At 37.4% G+C, this 22094-nt stretch overlaps 1 protein-coding gene and 1 pseudogene across 3 annotated transcripts in view; one reads left to right on the top strand and one right to left on the bottom strand.

The window, feature by feature from the left end:
- Kcnip4 (potassium voltage-gated channel interacting protein 4) overlaps positions 1-22094 on the top strand; it is a 1126911-nt gene that overhangs the window by 841605 nt on the left and 263212 nt on the right. The gene's annotated exons all lie outside the window — the stretch shown is intronic.
- Positions 15400-17826, bottom strand: LOC110293919 (H/ACA ribonucleoprotein complex subunit DKC1 pseudogene; annotated as a pseudogene).

The following is a 22094-nucleotide window of genomic DNA, read 5'->3' as shown; positions in this document are numbered from 1 at the left end:
ACAAGCTGTTTACATGTGATAGTCAAAGTCTGTACCTAAAAGGCAGAAGGCTGAAGTGGATGGCAGGCAAGTTTGAGGGCCTAAGTAAACTTTCCCAAGGATGTTTACTTTTAAAACATTTTAAAGGGATTTATGAAAGAAACATACAATTCCTAAACAGAAACTTTTCATAAACTTGTGTGGATCCACTTATATACGAAGTAAAGATATCACCTCCAGAATGAACCCTTTAGGATCTAGACTCACATGAATAAAACATAGCATCTGCAGAATGAATACTTTAGTCATTTAAATTACTGTGGATAGTGAAAATCAAATGGTTAGTGTAACTATAACATAAGTAAGTAGTTGAGTAAAACTCAAAGCTATTTTAACTGACCTATTTAATAGATGATGACAGGTAACTCCAAGCTCTAAGGGTATGGATGCTATTAAGGATAGATGTTTAATTTGCCTCTACTCTTCACACTGCCAGCAAGATTCCTTTGTAGCTGTCAGAGCCCAGGTGCATTGCATGATGTATTTTAGAGTAAATCATCTAGGAATCTCTGGTGCTCACGGTCTCAACCTTTCTTCAATATCCTTTTTTAAAAAGTTGGGATGAACCCAGAAGAGTCATGTAATGAATTCATTTTTTCCTCTGAATATAGTTATGATATCATCTTTTCTACAAAGACATAGAAACCCCTGAAAACTGGATCTTTTCTGAGGACTCATGATCTAGTATGGGAAAGAAGGTAGCCAAAACTAGAAAGCAACTCAAGGCAATGTATAATTAAATGCCTAATTTTGTGACACAGGCAACAGGGCAATGCGATATCAGAAAAGAATAAGAACAGAGTAGGCCGGGGTTGTCAGAGCATGTTTGTGGGGGAGGCAGGGATAGTGGAAGGATCCTGCACACTGGGTGGGAGGCAATGAAAGGGAGTTAGGAAGACAACAGGGAGAGGGTACATTTGGGAAAGTGGCCTGGAAGGAACAGATGTTTACTGTAAGGATGAAATTAAAAGCAAAAACTGAACTTTTCTGTTCTTTTTTTCCCCCTTCATGCCAACTATCTAAAATACAATGAACATTAAATATATTTATAAAAAATTCACACCAAGATATATGACTACTTTACCCGCTTCTATATGTACATATAATTTTTCTTCCTTTTCCTTTGAAATTCTTTCATGAGATGTAAAGACTGACTTCTTCACTGCTACATTGGATGAGGAAGTTTGCTTTCTTGTGCTATGTAAACCTAAATGTAAACATGAAGTTCAACAGGCTTCCTATCAGCCTGCATGCTATTTGTAATGCTCCAGTTAAATAACAGAGTCTGAAGACATGGTTCAATAAGGTTCTTGATATACAAACCTGCTTGCTTGGCTTGATCTTCATGGAAAAGCAAGGCATGGCATGTCTTTATAATCCTAGTACAGAGAAACAGAAACAGATTTCTGGAGTTCCTAAATCACTGAGTCTAGCCAAATGAATGGCCCCCTGTCATGAATATTAAAGTGGTTACTAAGGAAAACCTCTGCCCAACATTTGTGTTTGACCTACACACACACACACACACACACACACACACACACACACGAACCACATTCACTGTTACTAAGTCATACTAGACGCTGTCATCAATGTTCCACAGATTTGGAAATTAATACCTGTAATTTTTTCAATTTAAAGCAATTTATTTAATAATACATAGTAATACCACAGGGCTTTTCACTGGAGAGTATTGAACAGAGCAATGATGTTATCATGTTTCTTTTTATATTGTTCCAATAGCACTGTAGCACTTATTTCAAATCAATGGGTTAACTCATTTTTTCAAAAGGTTTACTCACTGGTTGAAACTCTGATTCGATCAGGTTGGCTAAGAGCTCCAGCAAACCTCCTGTTTCCTCTTCAATGGTAAGATTACAAGCAGATGCCACGACACCTGACTTTCTATTACCTCAGCTTCGGAGGGTTTACCCATCTTCTCAGGCACACAAGCCAAGCACTTCACTAACTAAGCTTTCTTCACAACTCGTTGTTATTTTCTCTATATCTGTTTCTTTTAAATGTACATATTTATTTGGATGAATTATGTGCTTTGTACAACTTTTTCTTTTTTACTCTTAAAAAACATTTTTTGTGCTGCCCTTTACGCCTATGGCCACTTTTATCCTTCCTCCCCAATCCATTTGTCCTAACTACAAGATATCCGGAGATAAAATGGGGACAGAAGAGCCAGTCAATTTCTAGCCCAACTTGAGACCAATGCCATGAGATAGAGCCTACCCCTGAAATATTAATAATATTCTCTTATACTTGCAGACAGGAGCTGACAAATTATTTCTTTGCTCTTGAAATGAGCCAATTCAAGTGTGTGTGTGTGTGTGTGTGTGTGTGTGTGTGTGTGTGTGTGTAAGGAAACCACTCTCAGGTGGGCAAGTGAACTTGCCCAAATGAAGGAGACTAGGGAAGTCACCATGGGAAAGGAGACTGAAGGGAGAGGGAAGAGAAAGAGAAGGTAAAGGAGGAAGAAGAAAGAAAAACTAAAATGTCTTAATTATATAGGAAAGAGCCTCTAGGGGGAAGCCCTTGGCTGTAAAGCTCAGGGTAGAGGGCTTGCTTGGTATGAGGGATACTGGGTGAACCTAGAGGCCAGTTCTGTCTTAATATGCATCTCAGCACCTTGTCTGGGGTCTGAAACCCAATAGTAACCTGCCATTACTGTCCTCTAAGTGGCTTCACCCTGCAGATTAAGTAAACAGATGCAGAGACCAACAGCGAAACAGTAGGCAGAACTTGGGAAGTGCTGTGGAATACTTAGAAATTTTAAATGGTTCAAAGCCAACTGTTACAAAAGTTAATATTTGTTTCTCCTGCAAAATGTTGGAAATATCTCATGAAAAGTTAACATATTCTCATGGAATGTAAAGAAATGTACAGTTGAGATAAACTGAGCACATAATGTCTCCTTTCTCCTGATATAATATATACCAGGTACCATAGATCTGTAAATTGATTTAAAGAACTATTTTATTCACATGAAGAGAAACAGCCATTCAAATTTCTATTTGATATAAATTTGATATAAGCATTTCTTTCCTATGCACACTGAAGAGCTAAAATAAGATTGGCTACTTGAGTCTCTTACTCATTCATAAGTAGAAGGGGGTTATTTGGAGCCTTTTGTTAAATTCCATTAAAGTAGAATGAGGAAACAGTCAAACAAAGGGACAGTTTTCTCTGGAATATCTATTCTCTACTTCCGGTATTATTGTATACATTATCCTACTTTTGTAATAAGTGTCAAATCTAAGAAGAATGAAAGTTATAGAGAAAAAAGCCTGCCTATGGTCCACAGAACAAATGTCAGATTATAGAGAATCTCAACAACTTGAGTGCACCTAACATGAAGTTTGGCTCCCTGTGGCCAAAGGACCATAACGGGCAAGTAAGGAAGACTACAAAGGTTTAAACAGTGCCTACTCTGTTCCAGCCAAATGCATACAGTGAGGTAATCCTAACTCTTAGCTCATCAGACAAGGGCAAGAAGCAAGCCTCAGCTGGTACAGTTGCCAGGCAGCTGCTAGGCTCTTCATTATGACAAATGATGTTGACCAGTGTTAGATGCTATAGCTGACTCTCTAAAGATGACAGTGTAACCATGAAAGAGTGAGACTTCCCAGTAGTGAATATGAGCAAAGGCTTATTTATTATACTTATAACTTTAATATTATATAATTTAAATTTTATATGAATTTTAACATATTTATAAAATGCTTAAAATAATGTGAATTTCTAATATTTGAAACATTAATGTAGAAGTTATTCACTTCACACTAAGTATGTTGCCTAGTCTTTATAATTACCCTCAGAGGAAAGAACTACTTCAATCTGACTTTTGTTTTAGATATACAACTTCAGATACAGAAACTTATTCAACTTGTACCAAGGCCTTCCACTAATAAATACACATTGTTTAATTCAATGTAGACAAACTCTTTCTAAACACTAAGATGGTGTTTTGCAATACATATTCATGCATGCATTCACTCACTCACCAAACATATGTGTGTCATTTTCTAAATAACTTATTAAGATTATTGCTCTCAATGGTCTTATCACATTAGGAAAACAGACAATAGACAACCATTTATCATTTTATCAGTTATTGTCAACTATTATTACATGTAAAATAATGTGGTATAATAGAAAGTGTTGAGAGAATCATCTTCATATCAGGAAGTCAAGAAGAGCCTTATTATTAAGAAAGGTATGCATAAACAAAGGCCCCCAAACCATGAAGAAACAGGCCATGAAACTATAACTCAAACTCTGAATTCTACACCAGGAAAGGTTTTTACACTCTGAAGTGGAGCTTGCTTGGGTGATCATTCAATCAGGACAATTGAGACTGGAGGATTAGGACTGAGAGAAGGGTTAGAAGAGAGACTGTAGAGATCCTGGAAGGCAGAACGGGCATTTTAACTTCCTTACATATGAAGCCCCTGGATATTTGGTCTAGGTGATGAGTTGGAACATTGATGGATATTGCCTTGAAAGAATATTGGTGAGTCATAGCTCAGAAAGAATTATGTGGAAGAGCATAATGATATCAAGACCTTTTGATATTGTCTAGGCAAGAGATGGTTGTGACAGAGACACTACTGTTGCCAAGGAGACAGGAAATAGGAATCAGTCCTGCTCAGTTCTTCATCAATCACACCACACAAAAAGAGCACCATGTTTAATTGTGGACTCATAACAGCATGAAAAAGACATTAAGTGTGGAGTAATAGCCAATGAAACATGTGTGTGTGTGTGTATTATAATGTATGTAATAATGTGTCGTATTCTAAGGATTTTTAAATTAACATTTAATATAATATTGATATATTTAATCAAAATTATAGATTTGAGAAAGATACTGAAACCCAGTTTAAACAAAACTTTATGATATGATCCTCAATGGCTCTGATTTCAAAGTACTGGAAAAAATAAATTTAATCACACTCAGTGCACATTCAGGAAGGAGTAACTCATAGCCATGATTCATGAAAGTTGGTGAAACTGAAAATACTTAAACCAATGAGAATAGACCTGATAGTAGACATCTGTATCCTGGTGACTAAAACACTCTAATCAATAAGTAAATCATACTTATTTTGTTTACTGCCCAAGGAAATAAATTGCCAAGGACAAATGGAGCTACAGATAAATTTCTGATCCTCACAACAAAAGAAGTTTGGATCCATTTTAACAGGCTCCAATAAGAAAGATTATTGACAGCACTTTGGTAATATAGTTTATTCTATAAACTGTCCACAGGCACAAGTGATGTAACAGTGAATAGTGTTTTTATATACTTTAGATCCTATAAAATATAAAATGATATTTCAATTAACACCTCTATTTGTACATAATTATTTCTCTTACATAGTTTTAAAAGAGAATTTCACAACTAAGCATCTTAGCAAATAAATGCTATCCAGCCCCGAAAAATCACTTGTGCTAAATACATGATCATTCTTACGGGCTTTTGCTTGAAAGAAATAATGTATATTTATACTTTGTAAAATTTCAGTGATTAAAATATGATTCTAACTGATTTGTGTTTTCTTTTACTATTCCTTAAATAAATTGTGTGTTATATAGAATTTTTACAAAGAATATGATCCTGATAATTGCCTCCTGATTATTTTTGCATAATGCTAACAGTATTAAGTCATTGCATATATCAAACTTTAACTCTAACTGTATTGTGAAGTCAGCAAGTTGCAAAGCTATGATACTCAAAGTTTTTATGTTTATAGAGCTGGGAGAGAATTATTCTTTAGCAGTGCATTAGGTGATCAATTAATATAGAATTAAAGCAATTATGTTGGTTAGCATTTGAACCACCAGAATGATTACCTTGAACTATAAATCAAGGCAACTTTAGCAGTGATGATGGGTGTTTTCAAATATAGTCACTCTTTAACAAATTAGTAGTCTTATTATACAAACAGAGAGAGAGAGAGAGAGAGAGAGAGAGAGAGAGAGGAAGAGAGAGAGAAAGAGAGAGAAACCTCGGAATACTCAGCCCTAAATGGGATATCTTCATCAAATCCCTCCCCTCAGGGGTTCACAGAACCTTGCAGAAAAGGGTACAGAAAGGGAGTAAGAGCCGGAGGGTATGGAGGACACCAGGAAAACAAAGCCTCTAAATCAACACAAGCAAAGCAATTATGGAATCACAGGGACCGAAGCAGCATGCACAAGGCCTGCACAGATCAGCATCAGGTCCTTTATGTAAATATTTTGGCTTTCTTTTTTTTTTTAAATATTTTACTATAATTTAAATTTTATATACATTTGTTCAAAAGGAAATAGGGTACATCCCCTCAGGTTTTATTACTCATGTTTAACTTTGCCCATTTAAATATATTTTTATTTCTTTTTTTTTAATTAGGTAATTTCCTCAATTACATTTCCAATGCTATCCAAAAAGTCCCCAATACACTCCCCCCCCAGTCCCCCACCCCTTGGCCCTGGCATTCCCCTGTACTGGGGCATATAAAGTTGGCTAGTCCAATGGGCCTCTCTTTCCAGTGACGGCCTACTAGGCCATCTTTTGATACAAATGCAGCTAGAGACAAGAGCTCTGGGGTATTGGTTAGTTCATAATAATGATCCACCTATGGGGTTGCAGTTCCCTTTAGCTCCTTGGGTACTTTCTCTAGCTCCTCCATCCCATAATCAGCTTCCAAACGCTGACATCATTGCATACACTAGCAAGATTTTGCTGAAAGGACCCAGATATAGCTGTCTCTTGTGAGACAATGCCGGGGCCTAGCAAACACAGAAGTGGATACTCACAGTCAGCTATTGGATATTATGGCTTTCAATACAGTATTTTTTTATTAATTTTTTAATTAGATATTTTCTTCATTTACATTTCAAATGCTATCCCAAAAGTCCCCCATACCCTCCTCAACCCACTCCCCAACCCATCCACTCCCACTTGTTGGCCCTGGCATTCCCCTGTACTGAGGCATATAAAGTTTGCAAGACCAAGGGCCCTCTCTTCCCAATGATGGCCGACTAGGCCATCTTCTGATACATATGAAGCTAGAGACAAGAGCCCCGGGGGTACTGGTTAGTTCATATTGTTGTTCCACCTATGTGGTTGCAGATACCCCACCCCCCAGCTCCTTGGGTATTTTCTCTAGCTCCTCCATTGGGGGCCCTGTTTTCCATCCAATAGCTGACTGTGAGTATCCACTTCTGTGTTTGCCAGGCACCAGCATAGCTTCACAAGAGACAGCTATATCAGGGTCCTTTCAGCAAAATTTTGCTGGTGTATGCAATGGTGTCAGTGTTTGGAGGCTGATTATGGGATGGATACCTGGGTATTTTTATGGGATTCCTGAGTCTATGAATGATTGAGTCTCTGATTCTTGTGCCTTCTCTTGGGCTCTTTTTGTTCTTTTGGCTTTTCTAGTCCAGCTGTGACATGATAGGTTTTATTTATATTATTATATTTTATTTTGCTATAGTTTATTCTTGTCTTTCTTGAAACCCTCTTCTTTTCTAATAAGAGAAAGAAAGGGTGTGGATCTCCGTGAGAGGGGACGTGGGGAGGAACTAGGGAGAGTAATCTGATATAGTATGAGAAAAGAATATATGTTTAATAATTCAATTAAAAGAACAAAGAAACAAAAAGAAAAAACCCTATTTGTGTTTTCTGCTAATACCTAGATTCACAAATTCCAAATATCTGATGCCCAATCAAACCTGTGCCAAGTGTTCATTTTCATGATCTCTTCTTGAATGAAATTGTGTGCTTTTGTAGTTTAGAGACATTAAGTTATTTCAAAGCATGTTTCACACAATGAGTTCTGCTTCAAATGTATCAAAAAACATTACTGGAGGGTCACAAAGTAATAAACAAACAAACAAAACAACAACATTAACACTGAAGGCAGAAATTAAAAAAAAGAGATTCTGTTCTTGAGAAATAAAAATGTTTGAATGTTAATAGAGTCCAGAACAAAGTGAGCACTTGGTAGCATTTCCAGCACACAGGAGCAAATATACAACTGAGCACTTTGCCCATAAGCAAGTATGCATATAAAAATCTTAAGTTAAAACTGAAAAATTCCACTGATCGTGGGGTACCCACCCCCAATTAATACATTTACAACACAGCCTTTACACCAAAAGGTCAGGAAACATCTCAAGAGAGGGATGCTAAGAGCTTTAAGTACCAGGGTCAGTGAAAGTTATAAGGAGAAGGTGGATCTTGGAGGAATTGCAGGATGAGGTAGGAAAATATATTGTCTGACCTTCTCAAGGAGTTAATAGAATTCTATTATTTAAAAATAATTTTAAACTATTTTGATATTCCAAAGAAAGCCTATTCTACAGGTTGGCACTAAATATCAGATACCTTCACTGACAAACTACTCACATATATGAAAGTTTACTACTTTTTCAAAACACTCCACCCATGCTGTCTTCTTTGTACTCCCTAGCACAGGTGGTTCTAGCTCAGGTAAAGAGAGGTTTCTCAATCTCCGTGCCCTCACTTCTAGGACCAATGAGGAGTAACTGGGCAGTAGTTAGTAACATCGGCAATTACTGAGTTCTTGAGATTCATTGTCAGTCCCGTTCTTTTCAAGTCCCTCTATGGATGGTTTTATTCAAATAACAACAGACATAAATAGAATAGCAATCAAGTTTTATAGCTCAGACACCTATAGCATAAGTCGGGCTCTCACCCAGACCACAGAGCCAGTGACAAATCCTGATGAGCTAAACCCTGCTTGCCAGATTCTTATCCATATACAATTAATAGTAGTAATATATTTTTATAGCCTTTTCCTTTTTGGTGGGTGAAGAGAATCAAAATGCCAAAGTATCATTTTTATTGAGCAATAATCATAAAACATTTCTTCTGAGAGCTTCAGCAGAAAGTTTGGAAGTCACTCTTCAGTACAATAGATGTAATAGACATTTTACTTCCTGAAGCAGAAGCATAAATCATTAACTAGAGAACACATTTCTTGTCAGTGTTTCTAATTTCAGCCTTGAAATGTTTGTACTGAATGAGTAAAGCAGCGGTGTGATAATAAATCCCCCTGATGAGAGGCTGTCAGGAAGAAATTGTCAGATTAGCAAGACAAGGGAGAAAAATCGCTGTTTTAGTGGTGATCCTTGAAAGGGGAATAAAAAATTAAACAGCGTAAGAATTGAGTATTTCCAAGGTTTTATTCAATTACACTTTTCTAACATGGAGGTGTTGGTATGGATGTTTGGGAGTTTAGAAGGGTGAGATGTAAGCCTACTATTATTATTATTATTCATAAAAATGAAACAGACTGAGTGAGGTCACTGTCTGATATTCTCTTAGAAGGGCATTATGTTGAAACCTGAATTCTCATTGACTGGCCTGATCAGTGGTATTTATCACTGTCTTTATGATATAATTCAAGAAGGTGGGCGCAGATACTTGAGAAATGTGTACTGAAAGAATAGGCTCACAAGAAAACATCATATGAAGGGAGATCAAGGAAGGAACCAATGAACGACTGGCTGGTCTTACTCCCTTAACTTCAAATCACAAGAGGCAAGGTAGGTTACACACTCCAGAGTTAAGGTTTAAGGACACTCTCGAATATTAATTATGTTGTGTTGCCATAACAGAATGGCATAACCACCTGTTGGGCCATATGAACAGAATATGCTAACATATGGTTTTACTTGTGTCCTCTGAAGGCCATGAAGAAGAAGGTAGAATTCTGCTACCCTTTCCTGCCTTCTGGAAGGTACAGGCATATATTATATGTGAGCTTCAGGTCTTCCCAACTATCCTATCAGCTTGTCTGTCTTGTCTAAGTTGACTCTTCACATGACAACAGCAGTTAGGATGTTTATTTATAAGAATAAACTTGACTCACATACAGAGTGCTCTGACATGAGGTCAATCCATTTGAGAAGATAGTTCTGAGTAAGATCAACTTTGAAATTAGTAGCCTGAGTAAACTGGCACTTGTGCAAGTTTATCCAATTGCCTCAAGCTGGCCTGAGATATCAACCTTGGGGTTTGGCTTGGACTTTACAATAAAATGTGAAGAGCAACGTTCAACCCATCATTAATAGAGAATATTTTATTTTAACGTGTACCTTATGATTAACCAATATATGATTAAATAAAATACTCCTTTTCAGTTACTTTTAATTTCACTTAAGAACTGGAATGATTATAAAGCTCATTGACCATCTAAGTAGCAAAAGATAGGTCACTATGTCAATGTGTAATAATGATTAAATACTTGAATTTCATGGGTTAAAATACATTGTATAGTATCTATGTTTTCTTGACTGGGTGGCTTAACAGAAATTTATTTAAAATTGTGGAAACAGAAAGTCCAAAATTGAAAGTTCAACAGTATTTATATCCTCACAGGACATTCTTTTTGGCTTTTAGTTATTGGAATCCTTTCCATGTGCATATAAGGTAGTATTTTTTGTTTGTTTCTTTGTTTTAGAATTTTCCCCTTTTATTGGAGATTTTCTTTAGTTACATTTCAAATGTTATCCCCTTTCTAGGTCTTGCCTCCAGAAAACTCCTATTTCATCCTCCCTCCCCCTTCCTCTATAAGAGTGCCTCCCTACCCACTTCCCCCTTTCTGCCCTGGCATTTCCCTACACTGCGACATCAAAATTCCTCAGGCTGTTCCTCCCACTGATGTCTGACAAGGCCATCTTATGTGGCCACTTATGTGGCCAGAACCATGGGTCCCTCCTTGTGCACTCTTTGGTTGGTGGTTTATTCCCTGGGTGCTCTGGAGAGGTCTGGTTAGTTGATATTTTGTTCTTCCTATGGGATTTCAAACCCCTTCAGCTCTATCAGTCCTTTCTCTAACTCCTCCCTTGGGGACCCCATGCTCAGTCCAATGGTTTGCTGAGAGCCTCCACCTCTGTATTTGTCAGGCTCTGCCAGAGCCTCTCAGGAGACAGCTATATCAGGCTCCTGTCAGCAAGCACTTCTTGGCATCCACAATAGTGTCTGCATATGGGATGGATCCCCAGGTGGGGCAGTCTCTGGATGCCTTTCCTTCAGTCTCTGCTCCACAATTTGTCTCTGTATTTCCTCCTGTGAGTATTTTGTCCCCCCTTCTAAGAAGCACTGAAGCATCCACAATTTGTTCTTCCTTCTTCTTGTGCTTCATATGGTCTGTGAACTGTATCTTAGGTTTTCCAAACTTTTGGGCTAATATCCAGTTATCAGTGAATGCATACTGTGTGTGTTATTTTGTAATTGGGTCGCCTCACTCAGAATGATATTTTCAAGTGCCATCCATTTGCCTGCAAATTTCATGAAGTCATTGTTTTTAATAGATGAGTAGTACTCTATTGTGTAAATGTATTAATTTTTCTGTACCCATTCCTTTGCTGAAGGACATCTGGGTTCTTTCCAGCTTCTGGCTATTATAAATAAGACTGCTATGAACATAGTGGAACATGTGCCCTTATTACAAGTTGGAGCATCTTCTGGGTATATGCCCAGGAGTGGTATAGCTGGGTCCTTTGGTAGTACTATGTTCAATTTTCTGAGGAACTGCCAAATTGATTTCCAGAGTGGTTGTACCAGTTTGCAATCCCACCAGCAATAGAGAGATTGCACATCCTCCCCAGCATCTGCTGTCACCTGAGATTTTGATCTTAGCCATTCTGACTGGTGTGAGGTGGAATCTCAGAGTTGTTTTAATTTGCATTTATTTGATGACTAAGGATGTTCAATATTTCTTTAGGTACCTCTGGGCCATTCCAGTTTCCTCAATTATATGTTGTTTGTGCCCTAATCCCATCATCTTATAAGGATGAGAATCACTGCGTAAGGGCTTAACCTGCAGACATTTTATGTAATTTAATTTATAATCGTATCACTAAACATTAACATATTTTGAGGTAATGAAGGTGATCAATTGGAGGGCTTCAAAACATGAATTTTAAAGGATATACATAGCAAATAAAAATTACTTCTCATTATATTTCAGGGGGAACAAAGCTTTGGAGTAGTTAATAGCCTGGATATGGTCCCTATATTATAATGGTTCAACTTCAGTGATTCCATAGTGAGGTGGAATCAATAAACAATCACCACAACTCTGCTTCAATTTACAAAACTTGATCTTTTTCCAGTCTATCGATGTCTGGTAGCACCCTCTCAGATTGTAGGATAATAGGTAAAAAACTACAGGTCCCATTCAGTTAAGAAATCACAGAGGGTAATAATTTACCTTCTACAGCAGCAGACAGGCTCTCCAAACCTTGATGTTTGCTCCATGGGTTAGATATGTTAGCGGATTTTTTTAACTTACCATGTTTTAAATTTACCATGGACTACCATGTCATAGTGAAGGAACATAGTGAAGTGTACGATCATCTACATAACTAGACTCCTTGTGTCCTGTTGGTTCTCCATTCTTTTGTTCTTACCAATCTGGTTTGGGCTAGATCACCAACTTGCTCTTACTTTCTGCAACCGAGAACTAAATATTCTTCATGTGTATCATATTAACATTTTACATTGATTTTGAATAGTAGAGAAATCATGAGTGGATAGGAAAAGCCAATATACATATATCAAATTTTCCTCCAAATAAGAGGAGTTGAAGTTAGTAACTATGTTTTCTTCCTCAACATTTCTTGATTACAGAGCCTTGCGACATGTAGTGAAAGTACTGAACATACTTCAAATGGCTGTTTACTTAGCATTAATATTCATGTGAAATACCAAACCTTGATTACAATCTACCATTCTCTAAGCAAATGAAGAGGGAGAGGTTTCTGGTCATTCATTCATCTACTAGCAGTGTAACATCTTGCCATGAGCACTGTCATTCCTTTAGAAATATAATTTCTCCTCCTGGGAAAAATGTTACAATACATTCCATTCAATCATCTTAAAGACTTCTTAAAGACATGCTTATCTCTTAATAGTCTTGTTATCTTGGTGCAAATTTGCAGTTACCATATGTCATCCTACTTTTTGTAAGATATTCTGACTTTTAACTGTATCAGCAAGAATGAAGGTAATTCTTTTCACAGAAACACAAATGGAAGCTTTTTACTTTTATGGAGCCCAAACAAATGTTTGTGGATTAGTGATCACAGAATCTCTGACTAGCTTTGCCCTGTACTTTAAAATCTGCACAAATATTTGTAAGATGCTGAACCCTGCAGAAGATATTTTCTTTAGTTGAGGACTCTGATGGCCTTATATACCTTAGCAGAACTACTTTTCTTTAGCATTCTGCAAGATGTCAATGTCTCCTCTCAAAGTAAAACAGTGGTTTTATAGCCTTAATTTTGTAGGGAAACTATAGCCCCAAGTTGAGCCACCATACACCCGCAGAAAAATCCTTCACAGTCTATTATTCATTCATAATGTACCATAAATCTGAATGGTTTAGCCTATTACCAATCAGCTTAGATTCATGTGCAAGTCAGAGTGATTATCTGAGGTTTCAGAGAATACATCCTTTTCTTGTTACAAAAATTTAAGCAGGCAGCCACAGTAGCAAACAGAACACGAAGACTCAGGCAATTCTAAGACAACAGCTAGAGAATCTACAGACATATGAATGATTAAATTCTCAATCACTGTAATTATGCATTTTTCCCATAAGAAAAAAATAGTTAGGACCCCCAAAACATCACTGAACATATTTAATTAAATAAATTTATGCTATATTTCAAGATAAAGACAAAATGAGTTTCATAGAACAAGAGCCAGCAATTCTCTATCCCACAAAGTCTAGTCAGCACCTTAACCTGTTTAACTTTCTAAAACTTACAGTGAAAGACTAAAAGGATATATAATGAAAAAGAAAGAGGGTCTCCACAAAAACAAATGAGTAGGTTTTGTTTTTCTAGATCAGTAATATTTCGTAGGTCTTACTTTCTGATCATTCCTCTAGATATCTGGCATTTGCATTTAATACAGTGGGTAATTTTCCCTCCCTTCTAATCCTAAACAATTTCTTGTGTGTGAGCTGTCAAGTCCTAAGTCCATCATCAGCCTTCAACACTGCTGATCCTTTGCCCAATCTCAGGACTCCCTCTGTGCTCCTGCTGGAATCCGATGCACACTTTTCTTATCTCTGTCCCATTTTAAACCTATCTATAAAATGTGTGCAGCGAGCTTCAACCGGCAAGTACCACTAGACATTCTCCTCCCTTATAAGTGACAATGTGAAACTTTATAAATATGCTTTTTATCAAAATACTCAACATATGCCAGTCGTGATAACCTCCACATTGGATGCCTTCATGTATTCTCTCTAATATCATTCCTTTTCTTATCCAGGGCTTGTCATACAGTAGATTACAATACATTAGTTAAGAGTGAGACATTTTCCATGAAACAACAGCCTAGGGAGCTAATAAAATAGATAATTCTCCCTTCTAAGATAAGCATTGTGCTATGAGTTACTTTTAAGACATTTAAAAAGAAGTTAAAGAAACTTTTAACCTTGCAGAAAAGGACTCTTTCACATGGAGATGGCATTATTTGACTCATTCTGAGTATGATTACCAGAAAGAATGACTAAGCTCTGCTTTTATGAGAAATGGATTTAAGTCCATGTGCACTTGTTGGGAAAATTTTTGAAGTAGTCAAATAATGATTTAAAGTATTGTGCTAAGAAGGATTTTTTAAAAAAATAATGGTTGTGGCAGCATTTATGCTAACAATGGATATCTTAAAAGATGATGAACTATGAAAAAGCTTTGCAAGTGCTTCCTAAAATAAATGCCAAACATAAGTTATTACATTTCTTCCTGGTAGAACTACCTGCTTTCTTTGAGTCACTGAGACAAATCTGCATGGACAACATAGACACATAGCTAGAAATTATGACTAACACCTGTGTTCCCACAGATGGTCAAGGCAGTTATAACTGTGAAATGCAGGAAACTCTCATTAATACTTTTGTACCAACTGCACATGAAAATTAGTAGCCAAACAGTAAATATTTCCAAAATTTTACCATGTTTACATTTTTAGGTCATTATGCACCTTAAACACAACTGGTTGGTATAACAATAACAGATCCACTTGATTAGACTAGATTAAGAAATAGTTATTTCAACAGTTCTGGATGCTCAGAGATCTTAGGTCACAGAACAATATGGCTAGACTTTGCTGAGTACTGTCTTCATGAGAGACAGATTTTACAAGGCAGATATAGGAGGGAAAGACATATAAGAGAGTGGCAAAGGGGAGAAAGATAGAGTTGGTTTTTTTTTTTCAAATTATCCCCAAACTTTCATAAAAATATTTTCATTTTTGCTTTTCCAGTCCAATATTATTACTAATTTGCAGATCTAATAGAAATATTTTTTAAAAGTTACAAATCACATTCTTCCACCAATGAACAATTCTATTCTTCAAAGGAAAACAAGCATTAAAACAGGAAGGTGTAGGAATGCTTTGACTTTCACAACAAACACAAAAAGCCAGATGGAGTTGGACAAATCCTGTTGTACCCAACATTGCATTGAGTACTAGCCTAAACACCATGGACACCACCAAGCCAGCAGAGTGATACCAGATATCTGATACCAGAATAGAGTAACCCTCATAGGACACTGGAGATAAGACTCCAGTGAACATTGTTTAATTACATTCCTCTTTTACTCACAGGTTCTAAACCATCTTATTTCACAATATAATTTTAACAAACATTTTTAAAAAGCAAACTAGGGAAGGACTATCTGTGGCATTGTTTAAAATGGTCATTAGTTAACAGCTGCAGACAGTTACTAGGGCAGTGCCATATCTAAAGGTATGGCTTCCCCACTCAAGCAAGCAGAGGGGTTGGTGGCAAAAACCTGCTTTTATCTCTCATATCCTTAAAACATGACAGTACAGGATGAGATAGCCATACCAACTAACCACTAAGGTCACAAGCAGTATGCAAAGTGTATCAGAAATCTACTCTGTTTGGGACTTCTGTTCTACTCTTTAAACAAAAAGGTTTTTCAATAAGGCTTTCATTTCTCCTCCCAGCTGGACACAATGCTTCAAGAAGTAGCTTTTACTATTCAGACATCTCTTCCACCATGTTCTTTCTTTCTTTCTTTCTTTCTTTCTTTCTTTCTTTCTTTCTTTCTTTCTTTCTTCTTCTTCTTCTTCTTCTTCTTCTTCTTCTTCTCTCTCTCATTTTTATTTTATTTTTTTTATTTTTTATTTTATTTTTTTGGTAGTGTCACTGATCTCATCTGCAGCCTCAGCCCCACTTGCTAGCTCAATTTTTTTACTTTTTCCCTTCCCCTTCCCCTTCCCCTTCCCCTTCCCCTTCCCCTTCCCCTTCCCCTTCCCCTTCCCCTTCCTCTTCCCCTTCCCCTTGTCCCTCTTCCTCCTCCTCCCCTTCCTCCTCCTCCTCCCCCCCTCCTCCAACTGGGGAACCGCTGGAGGAGTCTTATCACTTTTCACTCTTGCTCTCCCTTTTCCTTTTTGTGAGTTTCCACTGCTTCAGCCACAAGTGCTTTCATACCAGAATCACCATAGTCAACATATTTCCAGGTGGCAGGGGGGTTGTCTGTGGGTTTGCTGTGCTTTCCCAGAAGGCCCTGCTTGATCATCATCTCCTCCTGGCTTGCCTTTGGACCTAAACCTCACTTGTGAGGATGACTGTCTCTCTCATGATCACCCTCTTTATCTTGTCTACTACACCAGTGCCACACATAGATATTAGTGCTGTAGTCATCAATGCAATAGACATGCCGATGGATTCCTGCCTTATGGTAATGACTACAATCTCTTGGTTGACCTCAATGTCATCCTCATATCAGAGAATACCTAGAAGCATGATCTTGGCCCCATAGCAGATTATATTCATTGCACTATATTTCATAACCATTTGTTTATAAGATGTCAACAGCTTTTCCAACAGGTAAACAACACGCTGCAAGTAACTTTCATCCTATGCTTATCATACAGCCATGAGAATTGAGTTCATTGTCACTATGTGGTTCTTTTCACTTGTGACTCCAGAACACACCCTCTGAAGTTCCTGCATCTGACCATCAATACCCAGCATGGTGTATGCATAGTGTCCAAACATAGGTACCAGTTTCATGACTTACCCAAAAGATTCCTGATCTTTCTGGATCATATTCTATTATTTTGCTCTCATAAGCAGTCCTCACTCATAGCTTACTCTTTATTGAAATAATAAGGGGGGTTGCTGAAACTAGGCATTTGTCAGAGTTTCTCGGGCACTAGAAAGCTGAGTACCCCCTTTAATAGCACTGTGCTGCTGTACAGTGCCCACTTACTCTTTTCCTACACTCTGTTTTGATTTCATCAACTGAGTGGCTAGTTTGATGAAAACAAACTACCAACCAGTCACCAGTGTGGCACTGTGGCCTGTCCTCTACCCAAAGTATTTGTCAGAACCAGGCTACTACCTCATGGGAAGAGGGGTTAGAGGGTATGTCAAGATTGATGAAACCTGTCCTGATATAGTCCCCAGTCTCCCTCTTCAGAGGACTTAAACCACAAGGAGTAAATGTATGTTGTCCTTACATTTAGCTTATCAAAATTCTTTAGTAACAAGGGCCACTGAGAAGTGTCCAATTGAGCCAGTTTAGATTCTAGTTTGATAAGAAATTCTTCAGCATACTGTATTTCAGCTATATCTTCTTTTAGTAATGGCTTCCAGTCTTCTTTCTTCTTATACTTCTTTGGGAACGTAATAACTTCTGCATCTGCCATTTTGCACTGTTCTGAGTGTGTTCTGCCAAGCTGCTACAAGCTAGGAGACTCTGATAGACTTCTTTTTTATAAGACCACTAATCCTAATATGAGGATTCTACCTCATGACATCATTTAAACCCAATAGTCTAATGACCATCTCAGATCTACCTATTTGCAGTTAAAACTTAGAGCAATCAAAACCAGAACAAAAAACTTTGTGGGTTTCATCTCTCAGTAGTCCAAACCTCCCATGTGTATTACATGTATATAATAAGGTGCAGAAAGGTAGAAAGAATCTTATTTCATGGTCTCATCAAACATAATAGAGCATGGTAAGAGCTCATTGCCTGCAGTATGCCTAAGTGAGTAGACAACCAATTAATACAGGAATAGAGTACAGACATAGAGACACTGGACATAGTACCCGCCTTAAAGGAAACCTTGGACCACTATAATATGGAATGCCCTGTATGTGGTATAGACAGAATGTGGCTTTAGAAAGAATGGCCTCATCATGGAGATAGATAATCTGGAATTGTAATGACCTGAAATAATGCAGAGAAGGAATTATTAAGTGATGGATTTTGCAATAATAAGCTCTAAATATTATAAGATATAGTCTTTTTCACCAGATGTTACACATTTGTTTCAAAGATGGTGATGGAAAACAATTACTAAGATTTAGGCCCTAGACAAAACTTTGAGTCACTGACTCTGTAGCAATGAAAGCTTGTTCCATCTTTATCTTTGACTTTGTGCTCTTTGTTTTTCTTAAGACTCACTTCAGTTTAGAGAAATTTTAGACTGACAGGAAAACATAAAAAGTTCTCATGTATTCTATACATAGACAACCATCTACAATATTAATTCTGACTATAAATCAGTTCAATCTGCTAACACTTGATGATCATCCACTAATACAATGCACCCCCATGTCCATAGAGAATGTGAAGGTCTTTCAATACCTTTGCATGAACAGTGACTTATGATAAATGTTTAATGAACTGTGTCAGTCATTACATAATATAGAGTATGTTCACTGCTCTACAAAGCCCCTCCTCTCTTACATGTCCCTAATTGGAAACCACTGGGCTTTGTCATAGAGTTGAAGCTAAACATTGTGTGGCCATTTCATAAACTTGTGTACTAAGAATTATGTGGAACTGCTTAAATGAAGACACATAGAGATGCTCTAGAGCTCTTTATGGCCTACTGTGTCAGTATTTGGTGTTGGCTGGTATTCCATTGTCTGGAAGTGAAATAATGTATTCATTCTCTTACTGAAAGCCATCCAATTTACTTAGAATGAAAGTAAAGTACAACTATTTAACACAATTTTATGAGCATAAGCTCAATGGTATACAGGGCCAGAACCTCTCAAATACAGTAAGTCATTTCTTTGTTTGTCCATAAGAAGATAGTAATTGACCCTAAACCCAGGAGTCCTTTCACACAATTTTTTTTCATAACAAATCAAGACATTCTGGTAAAGTTCTTGGAAAACAATTCCATTGACATTTTGGCTGTATGTACACATTCTAGATTAAATTGTTTAAGATCTAAAGGTTAAAATGACAATAATGGAATTCTCTGAAAAGGGCCTTAGCAAAATTCTCAATAACAAACCATTGCATAACAATGATACAATGTATCTAAAATTGTAGAGATCACAGGTGGGCATGATCACAATTAAATATTTCAGGGTAGGGACAAGGAAAATTGAAGGGGAAAATAAGATGAGGTACTTTATAAAAAAAATACAATTAACAACTCACTGAATTATTCAAAATGATATGTTTCCAAATGGCATTTTGGTTTCTTTTTTTTTTTTTTTTTTTTTTTTGGTTTTTTGAGACAAGGTTTCTCTGTATGGTCCTTGCTGTCCTGGAACTCACCTTGTAGACCAGGCTGGCCTCGAACTCAGAAATCCACCTGCCTCTGCCTCCTAAGTGCTGGGATTAAAGGCGCGCACCATCATGCCCAGCTAGCATTTTGGTTTCTATATCGTGTGCCTTAGCTGTATGCACTTACCCATTCTCCACTCGGTTCTGCTCCCCATTGCAGCCAATCCTTCCTTTTCACAGAGAGTTTCCTTTCTCCTTTCATGTATGTAAATATAAAGGGAGATACCCATGACCACAACCTATCTATATAGTGTAAGTTCTGAATTTTAAAGATAATGGAGAATGAGTCTCTCTGTGCCTGGCTTATTTCATTTAATATGATGATCCTATTTTCATGTAAATAACATTTCATTATTTATAGTGAGCCACATTCTGTTTTTATAATATACACTATGTACTTTCTACCTGCTCTTATGTTCAGGTCCATTTGGATCTACTCCATCCCTTGACTCTTGTGAATATTGACTCAGGAGATATGGATGTGCAAACCTCTCTGTGGTTCCATCTGCATTTACATCCTTAGTGACTTGTATAATTTACACCCCAACAAGTGATTGATGAGAGTCCCTTGTGAAGCTATTTCACGGAGTATATTAGATCTCAGATCCAAGCTCTGTTTATCTGTTTTTATTTATTATTGTTGTACATTGGGTGTGTGATGAGCATCTCACCTGCATAGTAGCTTTACAGTTGAAGCCATCTTGTGGTCCTAAGGCTTCCACAATTTTGAAGAGACATTCTGACCTGCAACCAGACTATTTGGAACTTGCATGCACCATAATGCCTAAACTTACTCCATCTTGTAAAGTAGTGGAGTGAGCCTTTCTCAAACCTGTACAGTTTTCATTGTAGACTTCCTGAAGCTAGAGCAGTTTCAGTCTTCCAGGTGTCTCGGGTCATATGCTGCACACTCTCAAATACCATAGGCATACAACACTGCATTTTCTATTTTGAGATTTGTTGTTTAAGTTGTTTTTGAGATCAAGCACATTTGAAAGTCCAGTGATAAGCTGATTTGTTCTCACTGTTAGTCTGAGATTGATAAAACACTATTTGTTATGAGAAAAAGATACATAAGTAACATTTGGATAGAACCTATCCTTCCATGTCTTTTAGACTCAATGCAATGAGTTCCATTTACTTCTATAATCTCATTCCTTTTGTCCAGTGTCTAGTGACAGGTAGTAATGTAATCAGGGAAACATAATTATTGCTTTAGAGTGTGTTTAAAATTATCAATATTAAAAAAATACATGTCCAAATTTACACTGAAATATGCATCAAGTTCTGCTACAGAAACTATATCTCTTAGTTTCTTTTTGCTGCTGGGCTTGTCACTCACTGTACTTCTCTATCAGAGTTTAAATGGATTCTCTTTTAAACTGTGAAGTGACTCGCAAAGGTCTGCCGTAGAAGAGGGCATAGATGTGAAAATAAGTGAAAGAAGAATGACATGTTTGTTTTGGGTGTTCAAAGCAGCAATGCCCCAGAGCTGAGGCTCACAGAGGAACAAACCTGAATAAAACATGGGTGCCACTCCTGGAGGAGCTTCCCTATTGACAGCAGAGCTTAATGCATGGAAATCAATACAATTCCGAGGGGAGAAACTGCATTCCTGATGTGAGAGATGACAGTCCCAAATAGCCAACATTCATTTAGACAGCAACCCTGGGAGCTATTTTTTCAAAGAGATGGCATTTAAGAGAATATATATATATATACTTGTTTCATTAACAAATTTATAGGAATATATCTTGTCAGAGCATCAGGAATCTTAATTACTCTTATTTTTTTTTATTACGTATTTTCCTCAATTACATTTCCAATGCTGTCCCAAAAGTCCCCCATACCCCCCCCCACTTCCCTACCCACCCATTCCCATTCCTCTGGCCCTGGCATTCCCCTGTACTGGGGCATATAAAGTTTGCAAGTCCAATGGGCCTCTCTTTCCAGTGATGGCCGACTAGGCCATCTTTCGATACATATGCAGCTAGAGACAAGAGCTCCGGGGTACTGGTTAGTTCATCATGTTGTTCCCCCTATAGGGTTGCAGATCCCTTTAATTCCTTGGGTACTTTCTCTAGCTTCTCCATTGGGAGCCCTGTGATCCATCCAATAGCTGACTGTGAGCATCCACTTCTGTGTTTGCTAGGCCCCGGCATAGTCTCACAAGAGACAGCTATATCTGGGTCCTTTCAGTAAAATCTTGCTAGTGTATGCAATGGTGTCAGCGTACTCTTATACATTGATTCTGTCTTTGGTCTCTGTACCATCAAGTCAGACTTGGTGTCCTCATTCTGGACCCCTCATCTTCCACTTCAGGAGAGGATATAAAACACAAAAAATAAGAGGAATTTTTCCAAGAGAGTGTGCTGTTTACACATTGTTTTCATCTGTTAAGCACTCATTTTAAAAGCCTATTCTTAACTTTTGCTACTAGTTAA

Source organism: Mus caroli, unplaced genomic scaffold, assembly GCF_978045245.1.
Source record: "Mus caroli unplaced genomic scaffold, Mus_caroli_1 scaffold_4, whole genome shotgun sequence".
Classification (NCBI taxonomy): domain Eukaryota; kingdom Metazoa; phylum Chordata; class Mammalia; order Rodentia; family Muridae; genus Mus; species Mus caroli.
Note: the sequence above shows the minus strand (reverse complement) of the source record. Positions and strands in the feature narration are given on the sequence as shown.